The sequence below is a fragment of the Pongo abelii genome, chromosome 17 (genome assembly GCF_028885655.2).
Source record: "Pongo abelii isolate AG06213 chromosome 17, NHGRI_mPonAbe1-v2.0_pri, whole genome shotgun sequence".
Lineage (NCBI taxonomy): Eukaryota > Metazoa > Chordata > Mammalia > Primates > Hominidae > Pongo > Pongo abelii.
In genome coordinates, this window is record NC_072002.2 from 78,499,063 (window position 1) to 78,518,901 (window position 19,839).

A 19,839-nucleotide genomic window follows, 5' to 3' on the forward strand; every position below is an offset into this window, starting at 1 on the left:
AGGAACTGGAAATCAAGTGGAAAAGAATGTGTAAATATCACTTATGAAACATTTTAAAGGCACCTATAACATTATATCTGTAATGTATATTTTAACATAGGAATGACAATATATTAACTTACATCAAATTTAGGTAGTAGGCATATGAAGTTCTTAATTTGTTTTCAGAACTTTTTTTTAACAGTTAATTTTTTAAAAAAAATTTGTAAATAAAAATTGTATATATTAATGGTATACAACATGAAGTTTTGACATGCACACATTATGGAATGGCTAAATTAAGCTAATTTGCATATCCATTACCTCATATAATTATCATTTTTGTAGCTAGAAGACTTGAAATCTATTCCCTCAGCAATTTTCAAGTATACAATATAATAGTATTAAATATAGTCATGATGATGTAAAATAGATGCCTTGAACTTATTACTCATGTTTAATTGAAATTTCATATCCTTTACCAACATCTTCCCAATGTTTCCACCCCACCACCCTCATGTAGCCACCATTCTACTCTCTGTTTCTATGAGTTCAACGTTTTTAGATTCCACATATAATTGAGGTTATGTAGTATTTGTCTTTCTGTGTCTAGCTTACTTCACTTAACATAATATCCTCCAGGTTTATCCATGTTGTTGCAAATGACAGAACTGTCTTTTTTATGGTGGAATAGTATTTCATTGTGTATATATATATATCATATTTTCTTTATTTATTCATTCGTTGGTGGACACAGGCTGATTTCATGTCTTGGCTATTGTGAATAATGCTGTAATGAACATGAGATACAAATAATTCTTTGACATATATATTTCATATCCTTTGTGTATATTCCAAGAAGTGAGATTGCTGAATCATATGTTAGATCTGTTCTTAAAATTCTGAGGAATCTCCATAAGGTTTTCTAAATGGCTGTACAAATTTTATTCCCACCAACAGTGTACAAGGGTTCCCTTTTCTCCACATCCTCACCAACACTTGTTATCTTTTGACTCTTTGATAATAGCCATCCTATTGGGTGTAAGATGGTATCTCATTGTGGTTCCGATTTGCATTTCCCTGAGGATTAGTTATGTTAAGCAGCTTTCTATGGAATTGTTGGCCATTCGTATATCTTCTTTTGAAAAATGTCTATTCAGATCCTTTGACCTTTTTAAATGTATATGTATACATATATTTTTGCTGTTCCATATCATTTTTTCCCATTTGGTAGGTCATGTCATCTCTCTGTTGATTATCAATTCTTTACTCCTTGGCTGTGCAGAAGCTTTTCAGTTTTATGTAATCACGTTTGTCTATTTTTACTTTTGCGGCCTGTGCTTTTGGAATCATATCTAAAAAATAATTGCCCAGACCAATTTCATAAAGCTTTTCCTCTATGTTTTCTTTTAGTAGTTCTACATTTGCAGTCCTTACATTTAAGTCTTCAAACCATTTTCAGTTGATTTTTATATATGGTGTGAGATGAGGATCTAATTTCCTTTTTCTCCATATGGATATCCAATTTTTTCAACACCCTTTATTGAAGAGACTTTCCTGTGTCCTTGGCAACTTTGTCAAAAACCAATTCACTGTATAAGCATGGATTTATTTCTGGGTCTTCTATTCTGTTTCATTGGTCTATATGTCTGTTTTTAGCCAGTACCATGCTATTTGATTCCTACAACTTTGTAGGATATTTTAAAGTCGGGTAGTGTGATGCCTCCCGCATTGTTATTTTTCAAGGTTGCTTTGGCCATTGGGGGTCTTTTCTCATTCCATGCAAATTTTAGGATTTTTTTCTTATATTTCTGTAAAAATTGTCATTGGAATTTTGATAGGAATTGGATTGAAATGAATCTGTGGATCCCTTTTGGTGGTGTGGGCATGTTAACAATATTAATTCCTCCAAACCATGAACATGAGATATATTTTATTTATCTGTGTTTTCTTCAGTTTCTTTCATCAATGTTTTGGTTTTCAGTGTACAGATATTTCACTTCATTGGTTAAATTTATTTCCAGGTATTTCACTTTTTAGTAGCCATTGCAAATGGGATTGTTTTCTTGATTTCTTTTTTATGTATTTCATTGTTAGTACATAAAAACTGTAGTAATTTTTGTATGTTGGTTTTGTATCCTGCAGCTTTGTAGAATTCATTTATTAGTTTCAACATATTTTTGGTAGCTGCTTTAGGGTTTTCTATAAATAAGATCATGTCATCTCCAAACAGAGATTGTTTAACTCTTCCTTTCTGATTTGAATATCTTTTATTTCTTTCTCTTGTCTAGTTGCTCTGGCTAGAACTTCCAGTGCTATGTTGAACAGAAGTGATAAGAGTAAGCATCCTTGTCTTGTTCCTGATCTTAGAGGAAAAAGTTTCAAATTCTCATCATTGAATGTAATTTTAGCTGTGCATGGGGCTTTATTTTGTTGAGGTATGTATTTTTTGTGCCTAATTTCTTGCAAATTTTTATCATGAAAAAATGTTAAATGTTTTCAGATGCTGTTTCTATATCTATTGAGATGATTATATGGTTTTTGTCCTTCATTCTGTTAATGTGGTGTATCAAATTTATTGATTGGCATATATTGAACCATCCTTGCATCCTTGGGACAAATTCCACTTCATGTTGAATGATTCTTTTGATATGCTGTTGAATTTGGTTTGCTAGCACTTTTTTGAAGATTTTTGCATCTATGTTCATCAGGGATATTGGCTTGTAATTTTCTTTTCTTGTAGTGTCCTTGTGTGGTTTTGGTATCATGGTAATTCTCACTTCCTAAAATAAGTTTGGAAGGATTCCTCACTCTTTGTTTATTTGGAAGAGTTTGAGAAGAACTGGTATTACTTCTTCTTTAAATGCTTAGCAGAATTAAGCTACGTTTGTGAACTAAAAGACTTAATATTGTTAAGATGACAATATTACCCAAAGCTACCTACAGATTTTTTTTGCAAAGATAGAAAAACTCATCCTAAAATTAATATGGAATTTCAACACACCTTGAATAGCCAAAACAGTCTTGAAAAAAGAACAAAATTTGGAGGTTTCACATTTCCTGTTTTCAAAACCTATTACAAAGTTACAGTAATCCAAATGATGTGGTATTGGCAAAAGACAGATATAGAGACCAACGGAATAGAATAGAGACCCCATAAATAAACCCTTCTGTAAATGGTCAAAAGATTTTGACAAGTGTTTCAAGACAATTCAATGGGGAAAATTACAGTCTTTTTAACAAATGGTGATGGAAAACCTGGATATCTACATGCCAGTGAATGAAGTTCGACCCTTACCTTAAAGCATATATAAAAGCTAACTCAAAAGGATTAAAGACCTAAGTGTTAGAGTCAAAATGATAACTTTAGAAAAAAAAGATAGGCAAGAGGCTTCATAACATTGGACTTAACAATGACTTCTTGAATATGACACAGAAAGCACCATAACCAAAAGAGATAATAGATTAATTTGGCTTCATTAAGATTAATAACTTTTGTGCCTCAAAGGACACTATTAAGACATAGTTAAAAAGTAATGTGCAGAATGAGAGAAAATACTTACAAATAATAATTTGATATATAATTCATATCCAAAATATATAAAGCACTCTTTCTACTCAACAACAACAAACAAACAACCCAATTTAATAGTGAGAAAAGGGACTTTAATAGACATTTTTCCAAAGATACAGGTGGCCAATGATTACATGAAAAGATGCTGAACTTCAGAACCGCATTGAGAATCAGAAAATAGCAAGCGGTGGTGATGATGTAGAGAAATTGGAACTCTAGCAATTGCATTGCTGGTGGAAATGTAAATTGGTGCAGTAGCTGTGGACATCAATACAGTAGTTCCTCAAATAATTAAATATAGAATTAACATATAATCCAGCAATCCTACTTCCAGGTGTATACACAAAATAATTGAAAATGGGGACTCGAATATATATTTGTACACCAGTGTTCATTGTGGCGCTATTCAAAATAAACAAAAGGTGTAAACAACTCAAATGTCCGTGGTATATACTATGGTATATACTGACAATGGAATACTATTCAGCCTTAAAAAGAAATAACATCCTGATACATGCTACAACAGGGACCAACCCTGAAAATGTTATGCTGAGTGAAATAAGCCAGAAACAGAAGGACACATATTGCCAGAAACAAAAGGAGACATGATTCCACTTATGTGAGGGACCTAGAATAGAAAAATTCATAGAGACATAAAGTAAAACAGTGGTTATCATGGGCTAGGGGAATGAGAGAATAGGAAGATGCTGTGTAATGGATACAGAGATTTTTTTTATTATTATTATTTTCACATAGAGACAGGGTCTCACTACAATGCCCAGTCTGGTCTTGAACTTGTGGCCTCAGGTGATCCTCCTGGCTCGGCCTCCCAAAGTGCTGGGATTATAGGTGTGAGCCACCACACCCAGATGATACAGAGTTTCAGTTTGAGATAATAAAGAAGTTCAGGAGATGGATGGTGGTGATGGTTACACAACATGTGGATGTACTTAAGACCACACTGGATGTACACTTAAAAATGGTTAAAATGGTGAATTTTATGTTCTGCATATTTTACCAAAATTTTAAAAACTCATGAAAAACAATCTCTTTGGTGACTTACTAATAGCTTCCTGATAATAACTTCTGTGCATAAAAATTTATTGTCCTTTACTGAAATTTTGAACCTATTTGTCTCTGTTGACCCCTGTTCTTCAGAATTCTGTATTTTGTTCTCCTGTACATCTCTGACTTCCGGTCTTCAACTCCTTCTCCACTGCCACCCCTTACGTGCAGACATTTCCCGGGCATCTATCCCGGACATTCTTCTCTCATTCTCCTTGAGTGATCTAATGGATTCAACCTGGAAGTTCTGTCGTCTGTTTCTCTCAGCTTTGCCCTTTTCCCTTCCTTCTCTCCGAGCTCTGTGCGGTAACCCTTCTCTGACATCTCCCATCTCCACTCCCTTAATTCAACCTTTCTCTTCCATTTGGTTTGGATCGAGTTCTGGGCTACATGTACAGAACGTGCAGGTTTGTTACACAGGTATACATGTGCCATGGTGGTTTGCTGCACTATCAACCCGTCTTCTAGGTTTTAAGACCCGCATGCATTAAGTATTTGTCCTAATGCTCAAGTAAGTTAATTTTTACCATGAAATGTTTACTCATATCACAGGCCATCTTCATTATATTTTATCTTATAAAATGATTAATATTTTAATCTCCTATTATTAAGATCTAAGATTCTATCTAAGATGCAGTCAATACATTTTAAAAAGTATTTTGCCTACCAAATTGTTGTCCTGAATGAAAGACCACAGAAAAATTTTTATTCTCATTCACTTCATTAAGAGATGCAACTACAGTAAAAATTAGCATTTATGTTTAATAATTATTTATCAAAATTTAAATATATATATTTTCCATTGTATACTAACAACAAGTACAGTGATAACTGAATCCAGATGAAATTTTTAAACATTTAGAATAGTGGCCATGGGTCATAAGAACATTTTGTATTTTAAATGCATGTACGTACTTTGATTTCAAAGAAATATGGCAAGGTTATCAATAAAATACTTTCAAATGTAAAAGTATATTAAATTAGAAGAAAATTCTTTGGAGGAAGTGAAGTGGAAATGTAACACCGAGGTAAAAGGAATGATGTAAAATACCTGAATGTTCAAGAGGTTTTTCATATGTATTTCATAGGTTTTTCATATGTATTTCATAGGTTTTTCATGTGTATTTATTAATGATGGTGGATCTCACATGGTTAGATTTCACTGCATGCATGTAAAGAATGATAGAACTGTTTTATTTTAAAACAACAGCACTCACAATTTGCCTGAATTAAATCATCTGCAATTATTTAGATTATGGGCAACATTTTAGCTATCAGCTTGGAAATGTTCAAGGAATATATGCTTTTCATAAAAACAGAAAAAAGTTATAGCGTGTTCTTGGGCAAAGGTTTCAGAGATCACCGTTACCTTGTTGGTGTGGTGCAGCACATTGCTGGCCACACCGCCTGTGACACCGTGTGGCAGTGGCTGCAATAGCACTTCAACAGCACAAGACTTCCTGGGGACAAGAAAGGACTCTGGCTTTTTCACTTTAAGGCAACAGCAAGGCTGAAGATTCCTCTCCTCATCTCTACAGTTATTAAGGGGGAGAAGATCACGGGAGAGAGAATAACATCTTTCCTCAATAGCATGGAGAAGGAAGCAATTTCATCTGATTATGAAAAAGAATGTGGACTTATTTAATGATATAGTTTTCGCTTAAGTTTACCCTGGTCTTTCCAATCAGAGATTCTCTGTGTGTGATCTGTGGATCCCTGAGAGTTTCTTAGACCACAAGAACACAACCAATTTTATAATAATACTAAAACACTTTTGCCTTTTCCACTGTGTTGCGATTTGTGCTGATGGTGCAAAAGTGATGGATAGAACTACTGTAATTTAGCATGAGGTAGGGCATTTTGGCTCCAAACTGGGCTGGTAGTCATGGATTCCTCACTGCCACACATACATGAAAACGTCATTTTTCACTTCTGAATGTTCTTGATGAAGCAATAAGTATTGTAGATTTTATTAAATTTCAACTCTTGAATACACATCTTCTAATATTTGGTGTGATAAAATGGGAAGTATCTATAAACATCTTTAAAAAACTTGGAAATACTTATAAGTTAGCAGGAAATTGCCAAAAAATGTATAAGGAAATTTTCTACCAGTTTCCCCCAATAACAATATTTTGCACAACTATAATACAAATAGAAAAACCAGGAACTGATATTCGTGCAATCCAAAAGACTCTTCAGAGGAAGCGAAGACCTTCTCAGGGTTTAAAGGATGAATAGGAGCTCAACAAGTTGTTAAGTCTGAGATGGCGTGCATTACAGCAAAGGGAGGAGAGACGCAAATTGTGTTAGGGGAAAAGCAAATAATTCTGTTTTGCTAAAGCAAGAAATGCAGGAAGAGACACTCACAAGGGTGATGAGACTGGGAAGGAAAAATTGCCTAATGAAGGCCTCTTGTGTCATGATGAAAGACCTGAGTTTTTTTTCTGAAGGCCCTGGGGAACTATTGAAGGGTTTTAAGCATGTGGGTGGTATGACTAGATTTGTATTTCAGGGTAATAACTATGGACTTTTTTTTTTTTTTTTTTTTTGAGAAACGAAGGACCAGTAACAGGAAGTAATAGGAAACCCATTAGGAAGGCTTGCAATAATGTATCTAGGTCATGAGATTTTGAGCTAATGCAATCCATGGAGGGAGGAATATTTAAGAAGCAAAAACTACAGGGCTTGGTAGTGGATGAGGGAGGTAGGGGAAAAAAGAATCTAGGATGACTCACAGATCTCTGACTTATGTGGCAGGATTTAATGATGGTACCATTCACTCACATGCTCAGTTTGGGAATATTTGAGTTTAGCTTTTTAAGAAACATCAAGATATAGATAGCTGGTTTTGCTAGTACAGAGTATGGTAAAATAATCAGATTACAGATACATATTTGGATGTCACCTATTTGGGAAGTTGTTAAAATAATGTGAGTGGTGGAGGTCATCCAGAGAGAGAGAAGACGTAATATAATAATAAGGAAGCAAAGGATGAAAACTAGGGGAAAACCAGATGTTGGAAAGAGGAAAAGGAGTTGGAATGGTGCACTGAGGAAGATGAGAGAAGAGAAATGAAAGCTAGAAGAGAATGTTCAGCATACTAAATGCAGCAGAAATGTACAGTACAGCAGGTACCCAGACATTTTGGTTTCAGGACCCGTTTAAATTCTTCAGAATTATTAAGGAAATCTCAAAGAACTTTTGTTTATGTGCATTTTTCTAATGATATTTACTCCATCAGAAATTTAAGCGGAAAAAGTTTAAATATAAAATTATAAAATAACATCTTAATATTAAAAAACAATACAATCATTGCATGTTAATGTAAATGACACATTTTTATTTTAAAAAGCTATGTTTTCCAGTATACAAAAAATAGTGGTAAAAAAGGCATTGTTTACATTTTTACGAATCTCTTTAATGTTCGATTTAGTGTAATTATGTCTTGCTAGATTTATGTATCTGCATTTGCATTCAATCTGTTGCAATATGTTGTTCTGGTTAAAGAATATATGGCTTCATAGAGATATGTGGTTTGAAAATAAAGGAGAATTTTTTTTTTTTTTTTTTGAGACAGAGTCTCGCTCTGTTGCCAGGCTGGAGCACAGTGGCGTGATCTTGGCTCACTGCAACCTCTGCCTCCCAGGTTCAAGCAATTCTCCTGCCTCAGCCTCCTGAGCAGCTGGGACTACAGGCACGTGCCACCACGCCCAGCTAATTTTTGTATTTTTAGTAGAGATGGGGTTTCACCATGTTGGCCAGCATGGTCTCAATCTCTTGTCCTTGTGATCCGCCTGCCTCAGCCTCCCAAAATGCTGGGATTACAGGTATAAGCCACTGTGCTGGGCCTAAAGGAGAATTTTCATAGCCTTTTCAATTAACTGTGATATTTCCTTCTTTCTTTTTTTTGGACAGAGTCTCACTCTGGCGCCCAGGCTGGAGTGCAGTGGTGTGATCTGGGCTCACTGCAATCTCTGCCTCCTAGGCTCAAGTGATCCGCCCACCTCAGCCTTGATCTGCCCACCTCAGCCTGCTGAGTAGCTGGGACTATAGGTGTGCACCACCACATCCAGCTAATTTTTGTATTGTTGTTATTGGTAGAGACAGGGTTTCACTGTGTTGCCCAGGCTGGTCTCTAACTTCTGGGCTTAAGTGATCCACCTGCTTCAGCTTCCCAAAGTGCTGGGATTACAGGTGTAAGCCACTGTGCCTTGCAGATATTTCTTTTTTATACTACACCAACATTCAAAAAGTGGTCTATGAGGCAAATTGTTGGAACAGAGAAACTGCATAATACTGGAGCCTTTAATGAGCAACATCCTTGGTGAAATGTTGGATTAGGAAAATAATTTAACCACATGGAAGAAAGATTTAAAGGACACACTATTATCTTGGCCTGGCCTTTAAATTAATAACAATAATAATGATAATAATAAATTATATCCATGGGACTGTAACACCATGGTTTTGAATTTATATTACTGAGTTAATTTGAGAACTGTCAAGCTAAGAAACTGACATAAAAAACAGTATGATATACCCCCCGAGTTCCTCACAAAAACAAAGACAAAACTCCTCCGAAGAGCATTTCCTCAGCCTGGATTGCACGGAATTCTTCCTCTGAAGATAAGCTTCCAAATGTAATACTGCAAAAACACTGGAGGAGGCAATCTCCCAAGACTTAGAGTCAGTGAACAGAGCAAACAGAAAGATTCAACTTTTCAACAGATTCAGATAAGAGAATATAATATTTTCATTCATGTAATTAATAGGGCTAGAGTTAACAAAATGATTAAACGTATAAAAGACATTAATGATTAAGTAATTAAATATATAAAAGGTAGAATCAAAACCACAAGAAACTCCAAGACTGGGTTGCAGGAAGCACAGTGATGGATGCCCAGCAAAGAGGAGACTGAAGGTGAAAGGCGAGCAGGAGGGGGAGCCGGTAGGTAATTTACCCTATTGAATCCTCAGCTGTGTGAGAACCGGCAGCAGATGAGAGGGCAAAGGTGCCTCACTGCACATGGCCCCATGAGTCTTAACTGTGCTTGAGAGTGCATGGACAGTCTAGTCCAGAGATGAGTCCAGACTTAGTCAACAGTTTATCTGTAACCAACAGAAAATATCCTTCCTGGGACTTGTCCTTCCGATCCTGAGTCAGCCTGTCTTTATACAGCTATTGAAAGTGGAGGTAGTATATTCTCTGAAGAGCAGTCTTAAACAAAAATATTCAAAAGTTTGAGTTAAGAAAAGATCAGCTTGCAATATCAGAACATACTGAAATATACCTGATTGTTTGAATGACAGATGAGAAGAAGTTTCTGAGTCACCTCATTTGAAGTTTTCCAAATGAAGAAAGCATTCAGGTTTGAGTGCAAGAAAAGCCAGGAGGGAAGGCTAATGTAACACTTTTTTCATTTGTGTTAGTTAAAATTTTTGTTTTGATGAGTACTTGTCCAAAAGAAGGAAATCAGTGTATCAAAGAGATACCTACACCCCCATGTTATTGCAGTACTATTCACAACAGCTAAGATGTATAATCACCCTAATCGTCCATCAACAGATGAATGGATAAAGAAAATGTGGTAACTGTACACAATAGAATACTATTCAACCTTAAAAAAGAATAAAATCCTGTTATTCACAGCAACACAGATGAGCCTGGGGGATGTTATGTTAAGTGAAATAAGTCAGGCACAGAAAGACAAATGCCACATGTTTTCACTTGTGTGTGAGAGCTAAAAAAAATGGAGGTCAGTGAAGTAGAGAGTAGAATTGTGGTTATTAGAGGGGGAGAAGGATAGAAGATAGGGGAGGATAGGGAGAGGTTGGTTAACAGGTACAAAATATCAGCCAGATGGGTAGAATAAGTCTAGTGTTCTATAGCACTGTAGGGTGAATATGGTCACCAATAATTTAGTGCATATTTTTAAAAAGCTAGAGGAGAGGATTTTGAATGTTCCTAACAAAGAAATGACAAAGGCTTGAGGTGACGAATGTTAGCCAGAATGGATCATTACACGTTGTACACATGTATTAAAATATCACAAATTGATCAAGTCTGTTTTGTACACTACTCTATACCAGTATAGTCCTAGGGTATGTAAAAGATGAAAAGTAAAATGAGACCAGATTCCATGCTCATGGTGCTCAGCCACTCATTTGGTAATATCTGCCAATGAATACACATTAAATAAGTAAATAAGTAAATTGAGAGGCCAAGACATCAAATGTGTTTAGTCAATGTGCAAATACGTCAACACTGATTCTGTGTGAAGGTGCCCAGGAAATCTGAGACCATTATTTAAACACAATAAATCTAAAAACCTTGGCAGTCTTTGCACTATTTTGCCTCCATGGGCAAACTCCAGTGATTCTGTGAGCTTTTGTTCTTTAATAAGTTGAGCAAATATGAACTACAAATGCTGTCATCTTGTCTCTATTCATTGTGCTATGTAATTGGAAGAAGAAATTCTGTTTGTTTCTTCCCTGTGAAACAGACAGGAAAAAGACCAGTCTTCTGACATTTGTACCTGGGACAGTTACAGAATCTCATGATTCAATGCTTTATAGACTCTCTTGCTTGCTTAATAGCACAGTATCTCATTTCCTGGAGTCTATGGGCTGACATTAAAAGCTGTAAGAAGCAGGTAATCAGATAGCTGTTGGTTCCGGAATCATAGACTCTTTGACCCAAAAAGGACCTCAGAAGAAAAAGCAGCAAGCGTAAATTACAAAACATACTGTGAGGGAGAAAAAAATACAAGCTAATTAATGATTTAGCAGAACAAATAGCAGTATAAGTGCTTTCATGGGTCTGCTGAACTTTGGCCACTCACAGGACCACCTTTAGGCCTCAGAGATGGGGCAAGACCAGGTCAGAGAAGTGACTCCAGCAAATCATTAGATACAACTGCCTTAATTTGCAGCTGAAAAATATGAGGCCAGGAGGATTTTCCCAAGATTGCCTGGAAAACAGGACTAGTGGTCTGGCCTCGATGAAATCAATCATGGAGGACATGTTTGATCTCCCACAACCCTGCTCCTATTGGAGCCTGTTGTTTGACACACTTTTTCTTTCCCGTTAGCTCTGGCATCTTCCTTTCTTCTGCCTTTGTCCTTCTCCTCCCTCACTGCCTATCTCTTTATGCCTCCATTTTGATCCCTCCACATTGACTTCTAGCTCCTTTCACTCTTCCTTCTTTGGTATATTATATAAATTTTTAGTATTTCTATATTTATTAAATCAAGTACTCTGTTTTGAATTATTTTTATGAGTGGATTTGTTAAATATTTTATATTTGTCTCTCTAAACAAGACTACACTAATTAAATTGTTGTGTGACCCAGCATTTACTCTGTGATCTGGATACCACCTCCCTACCCCATCAAAATAAGAAATAACAAAAACCAACAACATTTTTTTTTCTTCCCTGTTCCAGATTCTACCTTTTGGATCTCAGCATTGAAAAAGTCCTCCTTCCCTCCCTCCCTCCCTCCCTGCCTTCCTTCCTTCCTTCCTGCCTGCCTGCCTGTCTTCCTGCCTGCCTTCCTGCCTGCTTTCCTGCCCTCCCTCTCTCCCTCCCTCTCTCCCTTCCTTCCTCCTCTCCCTGCCTCCTTCCTTCCCTCTTTCTTTCTCCCTTCCTTTCTTTCTTTCTTTCTTTCTTTCTTTCTTTCTTTCTTTCTTTCTTTCTTTCTTTCTTTCTTTCTTTCTTTCTTTCTTTTCTTTCTTTCTCTTTCTTTCTTTCTTTCTCTTCTTTCTTTCTTTCTCTTCTTTCTTTCTTTCTTTCTTTCTTTCTTTCTTTCTTTTTCTTTCTTCTCTCTTTCTTTCTTCCTTCCTTCCTTTTTCTCTCTCTTTCTTCTTTCTTTTCCTTCTCTCTTTTTTTCTTTCTTCTTTCTCTCTCTTTTCTTTTTCTCTCAATAAATTCTCCAGATAAGAGTCTATTGTACACACAAACCTCAGATAACAGCAACATATCATGTTCACTATTTACTGTTCTCAGCATTATTCAGTACACAGGTTATAAAAACAACAAGGCAAATGGATAGGAACTCCCAACAGTTGATCTGTGTATTCTCTGAGTAAGCCTTTCTTTGAGAGGCTGAACCTTGCCTCTCCACCCCATTAACGCAAACACTGTGGAATGCAGTCTTTAAGGAGCATGGGAACACAGAGGGTGGTGCCAGGCTAGGGTGGAGGAGTGGTGATTTTTTGCGAGATTGAGAAACCCAGGAAGCTGATCGGCCTTGGTAAGTCAAACCAGCAAGACTGTTTTAAAACCCAGGATCTGTGGCCATTAGAGGAGGAGTCTAATGGGTTTCCATTTATCAGAGATGCCTAATTTGGGCACATGGGCTTTCCATTTCATTACAGACTCAATCTCCTGCTGCTCTAGCCAATATATAGGCAAAAAGGCAGCTGAGTGAGAAACTATGTTTTCCAGACAGAAGCTTCAGGGTCTGTAGGTGACAAGAGAACAGTTTCCTAGGACAAATGGTAACTAGCCACAGAGATTGGACAGCTGTGGAAGAAAGCACTCAGCTTTCAAGACAGTTGAGGAAGACACTATATTAAAAATCTGAATTGCAGATGGAAACTCAGAATTTCCTATAATAAATGAGTAACATGGACTTCTCAATTTTAATTTTTATTATTTAGTTATTTTTATAACAGCAGCATTAGGACTCCTCTGAAACTGTGGCAAAAGAGGGTTTATAAAGCCTGCATGCCACAAAATCGATCTGATCCAGCCCAGCCCAGCCCAGCCCATCCCACCACTTCCTACATGATCCGTTCAGGGAAGATCCCAAAGGTGGGGAATTTGCTGTATTCCTTGCTGTATGCACCATGCTAGTGCAAAGCAGTCACTCACTGCTTGCAGAGTCCAGCGCACAAGAACGAGGTCTGGTATAAAGAACGTGACTTTCTATTCCAAAGCTAGCTTAGGGGAAGAAGTACGGGCTTCTGGCCTTAAGGGTACTGCTTCACTTTTGGAGCAGAAAGCAGGGCCTTTTAAGAGGGAATGTGGCATGAATGCCATGCAGGGGAGGGAGTGAGCTGGTGGGGAGTCCATGTGACTTGTTTTGGTATTTGACCTACTGGATGGTTGAGCTGGCACCATCATGGTCAGAACTAGGTTGTAGAGTGGTCTTGTCTCCAGATTCTCTCCAGGTGGGAGAGAATTTTGTAGCAGGCATACTTTTGGTTATAAATTGACTATTGTCTCTGAAGGCACTCTCCTGGTGGGAGATATTTCTGCCCTGGAGCTTTTAAGTAAGCACACAGATAATTTTTCCTGTTGAAGGGAAGGGAAATGGTTTTAATTGCATTTCTAAAGAGCTAAGTAAGAAGTGGGGGAATGGGGGAAAGGGAGGAAAGAGAAAAGAAGAGAAAAAAAAAACCTCATTCTATATCTCTTAGAAAAATTGGGATACTCAGTTACACTAGAACAGTACCTTGCATGTTATAGATGATCAATTAATACTGGTTGGTTACCCAACTAAGGCTTTTGATGACTTTATAGTGAGAAAGAATTAGGAATGAAGGCCGGAAACCACTATATATCATCCTTCTTTGTTGTGCATAGGTATGTTGTCAACTAAACATGCTCATTCCACAGAATGAGATCAGCTAATCCTTGATTTCCCCCATAAAGTTCTGATGTAGGATTTTTCTTCTTGGTTGCTTTGCAAGCTGAAGATCTGTGGCTGGCAATGCCCCACCTGGGCCCCACTCAGCCATGCTGGCATGCCCCAGCTTGCCTGTGTTATAGCTTGTACCCACATTTAGCAATCCCTGAGCTCTTATACTATACTCAAGAAGAATGAGGATATGCAGGACATTGAAGAGTGAGGAGGATGGAAAAGAATTTTATTGAGTGATGAAACAGCTTTCAGTGGAGAGGGAACATGGGGGTAGTCCCCCTACCTGAAGGTGTGAAAGTCCTTCTGTGGCTGGGTCCGGGGTCTTTCATGGACTCAGAATGGGGAATGCATGCTGATTGGTTTGTGAGTATGCAAAAAAGTTTAAAGTGAAGACACCACTCAAAGGTGGGCATGACAGTGGAAAAAACCAATTAGGAAAGGGTAGGTATATGTAAAATAGGTTAAGGGTGGGGACCAATCAGAGGAAAGCATGCCAAATAGGAAAACAAGTTCTCAATCTGGTCTGAGGATTTAACTTGTAGCTTGGCTTTCAGGCTTTAAACTGTCTTTGGCTTGGAGGTGGGGTTTCACCAGGGACCCGTCCCTATCTGCCTAGGCATTTGGCTGCCTCCTGCCACTCTCTGTTCCATATTAAAGGATTTTATAAGAGTAGTTATCTCAACTAGATACACCTTTCCTAACGACTTCAGCTAAAGTTCTGGTAGAATGGACAGAACACAAAAGCACACTCCTTTTTTCCACTTGTATAGAGCCAAACACTATAGGGAAGAAAAACAAAAGGAAATATCAGCTTTTCTTGAACATTTTTAAAAATTTACTTGGTGTTTCACGTACCTGCTGCTGCATAATAAACAACCTTAAAACTAAGTGGCTTAATATAACGACCATTTTACTTGTATGCAATTCTGTGGGTCAGGGATTCAAGCAGAACAGTGGAGATGGCTTGTTTCTGCTCTGCGTTGTGTCTGCTAGGGCTAGAAGGTCCAAGAAAGCTCCTTCACTCACTCACATGCCTGGTACCTCTGCTAGAATGTCTGGAATGGTTTGGGGCTGGCTGCAATGGCTCAACTGGGAAAATGAGCAGGCTGTGCTTCTCCCTATTGACTTGTTTCTTTGACTCTTCTCTGTTGTTTTAGGACCTCTTCCTTTCCACTTGCTCCCTTCTTGTGGTTTTTTCACATGCTTTCTCCAGCAAGACTCAAATGGTGACTATACACTCCTAAGAGCATGAGTTAAAAAGATCAGGTCTTCTTAAGACTTAGGCTCAGATGGCCAGGCGTGGTGGCTCACACCTGTAATCCCAGCATTTTGGGAGGCTGAGGCAGGCAGATCACCTGAGGTCAGGAGTTCGAGACCAACACAACCAACATGGTGAAATCCTGTCTCTACTGAAAATACAAAGATTAGCCAGGTGTGGTGGTGCAGGCCTGTAGTCCCGGCTGCTTGAGAGGCTGACGCAGAAGAATCGCTTGAACCTGGGAGGTGGAAGCCGCAGTGAGCTGAGATCCCGCCACTGCACTCCAGCCTGGGTGACAAAGAAAGATGTTGTTTCAAAAATAGAAAAAGAAAAAACTTAAGCCCAGAAAAAAGCACAACATTATTATTACTATGTTTAAACTAAGCTGTTTAAGTTTATAGAACAGTGGAATAGAAAGTACAAAGGGTTCCTGTACAATGCCTCCACCCTGCCCAGCCACAGTTTTCTCTATTATTAACATCTTGCATTATTGTGGTACATTTGTTACATCTGATGAATCCATATGATATCTGATTATTAACTAAAGTCCATAGTTTACATTAAATTCACCCTTTGTGTCACATAGTCCTATGGGCTTTGACAAGTGTATAATGACTTCTATCCACCATTAATTAGAGTCATACAGAAAAGTTTCACTGCCCTAAATGTTCCCTGTGCTCCACCTATTTATCCCTTCCCAATCCATTTCCATTACTTTGTGAAAGTTGCAGTTACTAGGAAGAAATCACTTTTGTCAGACCCAGACAAATCAGGTCTGGGAAGACCCAAAGGAGAGGAGACTCATGCTGACATGTCTAAGAGAAGAACTGTTTCAAAGGACTTTCTAAAACCTCTTGCTCATCCTTCATGCATCTCCTGCTTTGATAAGGTTTATTACCAGAAATTCTTTATGATGCACTAATTCAGACAAGATGTTCTTAGAGGAACACTTTCCCAGCATCTCCAACAATGAACTAACAACAACTCCAGCTTTGAACCTCTGGAACAAATGAACCCAATTTCTAAGTGGCTTATGAAAATCTCTTTTTGCTAAAAAGCTTCCTTTAACCTTCCCTCTTTGAATGCACTGGTGGCTTGCCATTCCATGCATTCCAGGCTGTAACATATTTAAAGAATAGTTTTCTCTAGTGTGTATGTGTTTATTTTTTAGGCTGACACCTTAAACCCTTGGCAACTACTGATTTTTGTATGCTCTCTATAGTTTTGTCTTTTCCAAAATGTAACATAGTTTGAATCACACCGTATGTAGCCATACGTTGGCTTCTTTCACTTAAAAATATGAATTTAAAGTTTCTCCATATCTTTTCATGGCTTGATGGATCATTTTTTTAGTGCCGAATAATACTCAATTGTGTGGATGTACCACAGTTTGTTTACCTGTTCAACTATTAAAGGACATTTTTGTTAGTTCCAATTTTTGACAATAAATAAAGCTTCCATAAACACTTGTGTGCAGGTATTTGTGTGGCATAAATTTAAACTTATTTGGGTGGATATGAATTTCAACCTATTCAGGTAAATACCTAGGAATGCAATTGCTGGATTGCATGGTAACACTATGACTGGGTTTGTTAAAGAGTTTGGCAAGCTGGGGCCAAGTTGGCTGAATAGAAACAGCTCTGGCCTTCAGCTCCCAGCGAGACTAATGCAGAATGTGGGTGACTTCTGCATTTCCAACAGAGGTACACAGTTCATCTCATCGGGATTGGCTAGGCGATGGGTGCAATCCACTGAGAGCAAGCCCAAGCAAGTTGCACATCACTTCACCTGGGAAGTGCACGGAGTTGGGGGCTTTGCTCCCTCAGCCAAGGGAAGCGGTGAGGGACTGTGCTACCCAGCAGGGGTACAATGCTTTTCCCATGGATTTTTGCAATCTATGAAACAGGAGATTCCCTCGTAAGCCTACACCACTAGGGCCCCAGGTTTCAAGCACAAAACTGGGTGGCTGGGCAGGCACTGAGCTGCAGGAGTTTTTACATACTCTAGCGGTGCCTAGAACTCCAGTGAGACGGGAGAACAGTCCACGCCCATGGAAAGGGGGCTGAAGACAGGGAGCCAAGCAGTCTCACTCGGTGTATCCCACTCCCATGGAGGCCAGTAAGCCAAGCACCCCGGCTTGAAATCCCCATGATCAGCACAGTAGTCTGGAATCTTCCTGGGATGATCGAGTTCCCAGGGGGTGGGGGAGGGGGGAGGGGCGACCACTATTACTGTGGCTTTAGTAGGCGGTTTTTCCCTGATATTGCTAAGGGGACTGGGAGGTTTGGACTTGGTGGAATTCCCCACAGTGTAGCAAAGTGGCTGTGTCCAGACTGCTTCTCTAGATCCCTCCTCACCAGGCAGGGCATCCCTGCAGGAAGTCCACCAGCTCCAATAAGGAGCTTATAGACAGAACTCTCATCTCCCTGGGACAGAGCACCTGTGGGGAGGGGTGGCCATGGTTCCAGGTTCAGCAGACTTAATCTTTCCTGCCTGCTGGCTCTGAAGAGATCGGCTGAATCTGATGAGGGGGCTCCTCCAGCACAGAACACCAGCTCTGCTAAGATACAGACTGCTTCCTCAAGAGGGTCCCTGAACCCATGCCTCCTGTCTGGGTGAGACCTCCCAACAGGGGTTGGCAGACACCTCATACAAGATAGCTCTGGCTGGCTTCAGGTCAGGCCTCTCTGGGACGAAGCTTCCAGAGGAAGGAGCAGGCAGGAATCTTTGCCATTCTGAAACCTCTGCTGGTGATATACAGGCCAACAGGGTCTGGAGTGGACCCCCAGCAAACTACAGCAGACCTTCAGAAGAGGGGCCTGACTGTTAAAAGAAAAACAAACAGAAAGCAACAACAACAACATCAACAAAAAAGACCCCACAAAAGCCCCATCCAAAGGTCATCAGCCTCAAAGATCAAAGGCAGATAAATCCATGAAGATGAGGAAAAACCACCACAAAAACGATGCAAATCCCAAACCAGAATGCCTCTTCTCCTCCAAATGATTGCAACACATCTCTAGCAGGGACACAGAACAGGCCTGAAGCTGAGATGAAGGAATTGACAGAAGCAGGGTTTAGAAAGTGGGTAATAATTGGGTAATAATGAATTTCACTGAGCTAAAGGATTATGTTCTAACCCAATGCAAAGAAGCTAAGAACCATATAAAAGATTACAGGAGGTGGTTAACCAGAATAATCAGTCTAGAGAGGAACATAAATGACCTCATGGAGGTGAAAAACACAACATGAGAACTTCATGATGCAAACACGAAGTATCAATAGCCAAATCGAACAAGTAGAAGAGAGAATATCAGTACTTGAAGACTATAAGCACTGATATTCTCTTGCTGAAATAAGGCAGGCAGACAAGATTAGAGAAAAAGGAATGAAAAAGAATGAACAAAACCTCCAAGAATTATGAGACTATGTAGAAAGACCAAACCTGTGACTGACTGGAGTACCTGAAAGATGGGGAGAATGGAACCAAATTGGAAAACACACTTCAGGATATCATCCAGGAGAATTTCCCCAACCTAGAAAGACAGGCCAATATTCAATTTCAGAAAATCCAGAGAACCCCAGTAAGATACTCCATGAAAAGATCTACCCCAAGACACATAATCATCGGATTCTCCAAGGTTGAAATGAAGGAAAAAATGTTAAAGGGAGCAAGAGAGAAAGGCCAGGTCACCTACAAAGGGAAGCCCATCAGACTAACAGTGGACCTCTCAGTAGAAACTCTGCAAGCCAGAAGAGATTCGGGACTAATGTTCAACATTCTTAAATAAAATAAATTCCAACCCAGAATTTCATATCTGGCCAAACTGAGCTTCGTAAATGAAGGAGAAATAAAATATTTTTCAGACAAGCAAATGCTGAGGGATTTTGTCACCACCAGGCCTGCCTTGCAAGAGTTCCTGAAGCAAGCACTAAACATGGATAGGAAAAACTGTTACCAGCCACTACAAAAACACACTGAAGTACATAGACCAATGACACTATGAAGCAACTAGATTAGCAAACCTGTAAAATTAACTGGCCAGCATGATGATGGCAGGATCAAATTCACACATAACAATATGAACTTTAAATGTAAATGGGTTAAATGCCCCAATTAAAAGACACAGAATGGCAAGCTGGATACAAAGACAAGACCCATTGGTGTGCTGTATTCAAGAGACACATCTCATGAGCAAAGATGCACATAGACTCAAATAAAGGGTTGCAGGCAAATTTACCAAGCAAATGGAAAGCAGAAAAAAGCAGAGGCTGCAATCCTAGTTTCTGATAAAATAGACTTTAAACCAACA

General features: G+C 38.7%; 1 protein-coding gene across 3 annotated transcripts in view; it reads left to right on the forward strand.

Annotated features, from left to right (window-relative positions):
- The first annotated feature begins 12,798 nt into the window (after window positions 1-12,798).
- SERPINB11 (serpin family B member 11) overlaps window positions 12,799-19,839 on the forward strand; it is a 40,539-nt gene continuing 33,498 nt past the window's right edge. For 2 of the 3 annotated variants that reach the window (XM_002828286.4, XM_063717037.1), the window contains exon 1: window positions 12,799-12,873. The gene's annotated coding sequence lies outside the window, so the exon portion shown is untranslated. The remainder of the gene's footprint in view (window positions 12,874-19,839) is intronic. The other variant, XM_063717036.1, reaches the window with a different exon arrangement.